The following is a 1,997-nucleotide window of genomic DNA, read 5'->3' as shown; positions in this document are numbered from 1 at the left end:
TGAAAACAGTGTCTACTACCGGAAATGGTGGGCACGATGCCTGCAAAGCTCTGCAAGCTCTACCAGGGCAGGTATGTGCTGAACACTCCATCGTTGTTAGTTACAAAGCAAGGTTCTCAAAATTACATTGTCCTTAAAATTAACTCACCATAAAAAAAATTCACTTGCATTACTTTGAGTATTTTTTCACTTTTAACAATTGAAATTGAATTTAAAAGAAACTTCATATCAGAAAGATTATTGTGGTTGCTCCCACAGTACATATACTAAAATTGGAATGATTCAGAGAAGATTAGTATGGCCCCTGTGCAAAAAGATTATCTATGTACCATCCAATGTCATCCTGTGGGTTCCCCGGTGCTACGAGGACAACTTACTCAGAGAATCACTGGAAGGAGGACACCAGGATATAAAGGAATACTTTTAGGATCACGTTCCTTGCTGATGCTTTTGTCTCAGGGTTGGGGCAAGTATGGAACTTGTGGCCTAGGACACAGAGGGGGCAGATGAAGAAAGTGTCTGTTTCTTTCCAGGAAGGCTGAAAATAGATACATTGGTGCCAAGCTCTGCAACATTTACACAAGACAGGAAACCTCATCATGCACAGGACTACTTTTGCCTAGGGAGACCTGGCAACCAATTAAAGTGGTTGTCAAGCTGTAGTGCTTGGAGTCTACAAAAAAGAACAGACCTGCAGTGTTGAAGATTTATTCTCTAGGACTGTAGGAGAGCCACTTCGAATACACAATTCATGTGGATTCTTGGCGGACTCCTCCCGGGCCCTACTGCTTTTTCCTTGCCTTCTTGGGTTAAAGTATTACTCAAGTATTTATGAAAAAGGAGCATCAAGTGTGGCTGGGGTCCAGCATAGTTCAGTGCAATCAACTTGCACCAGCCCTCAGCCATGCTATGATACCGATTTTGCTATTAAATAATTGAAGAGGGGTTAGAGAGAACCAAACAGAATTACACCAGTTGCAAGCATTTATCAAACACCTAGCTTACCCTAGAAGCCATGCTAGAGAATTTTACTGTTAGCTTATGCACAGCAACTCTCTAAAAGGGGGTCTCATTAGACCCATTTTAAGGACGATGAAATACAGTGAGGTAAAGTAACTTGTCTGAGGTCACATGGCAACTTAGCTGCAGAGCTCAATTCAAATTACAGCATGCCTCATGCCAAAGTCCCATTATGCAGATGTTCAGACAACAAGTAGGGTTTTAAAGACAGAGAAGAAGGCAGCAAGGCTCTGAGGAAGGCTACTCTTTCCAGGAGTGTGTGCAGAATTTAATGGCATCTGTCCTGGTATTGGTTTAACTGAATTGGGAATTGTGTATAATGCTAGACCAGCTATCTGGGTCTACACCTAAAAGAGTGATGGAATCATTAATCCTGGAAGACAAGGAGACATGTTTTCTGGAATTAGCTCTTTTGCCAGCAAGTGACATACCTGTAATGGGTCTGCTAACATCGTGGTACAGTTATCCTGGGAAGAGTTTGCACAGGCCACCTGGCTGTGCCCTTACCCGTTGGGGGCATTTGATAAGACTGAACAGAGTATTGCTAATCCATTTCCTTATCAGTAGTAGTCCACACAAAAGGCCCTATTGGTTGTCAATTTCAGCTTTAAAGAATGGTCACATGATCAGGTAAGATACATTTGTGAAAAAGGTTTAGTGGACTCAATTAATAATAACAATGATATGAACATAGTACTTAATATGTGCCAGACACTATCCTGAGCAATTTTTTCATGTGATAACTCGTTTAACCTCTGAGGACTATTATCCCCATTTTACAGACAAAGAAGCAGAAAAGTAAACTCACTCAGGATCACTCAACTGCTAGGTGGCAAAGCTTGGATTTGAAATACAACAGAATGGCTTCACAATTTTCCATGCCCATGGGTCACTCAGTATAAAGTCAGATGTCATCTGTCAGAGGCATGCAATGAAATTCAGTTGCTATGAGGGGATTCGTGCAAGAAGCAAAACAC

General features: G+C 41.6%; 1 pseudogene; it reads left to right on the top strand.

The window, feature by feature from the left end:
• The first annotated feature begins 246 nt into the window (after nt 1–246).
• LOC144291315 (U6 spliceosomal RNA) lies at nt 247–343 on the top strand (annotated as a pseudogene).
• The last annotated feature ends 1,654 nt before the right edge of the window (nt 344–1,997 follow it).

This window comes from Canis aureus, chromosome 19 (assembly GCF_053574225.1).
Source record: "Canis aureus isolate CA01 chromosome 19, VMU_Caureus_v.1.0, whole genome shotgun sequence".
NCBI classification, from domain to species: domain Eukaryota; kingdom Metazoa; phylum Chordata; class Mammalia; order Carnivora; family Canidae; genus Canis; species Canis aureus.
This window is presented reverse-complemented; position numbering and strand designations above follow the sequence as displayed.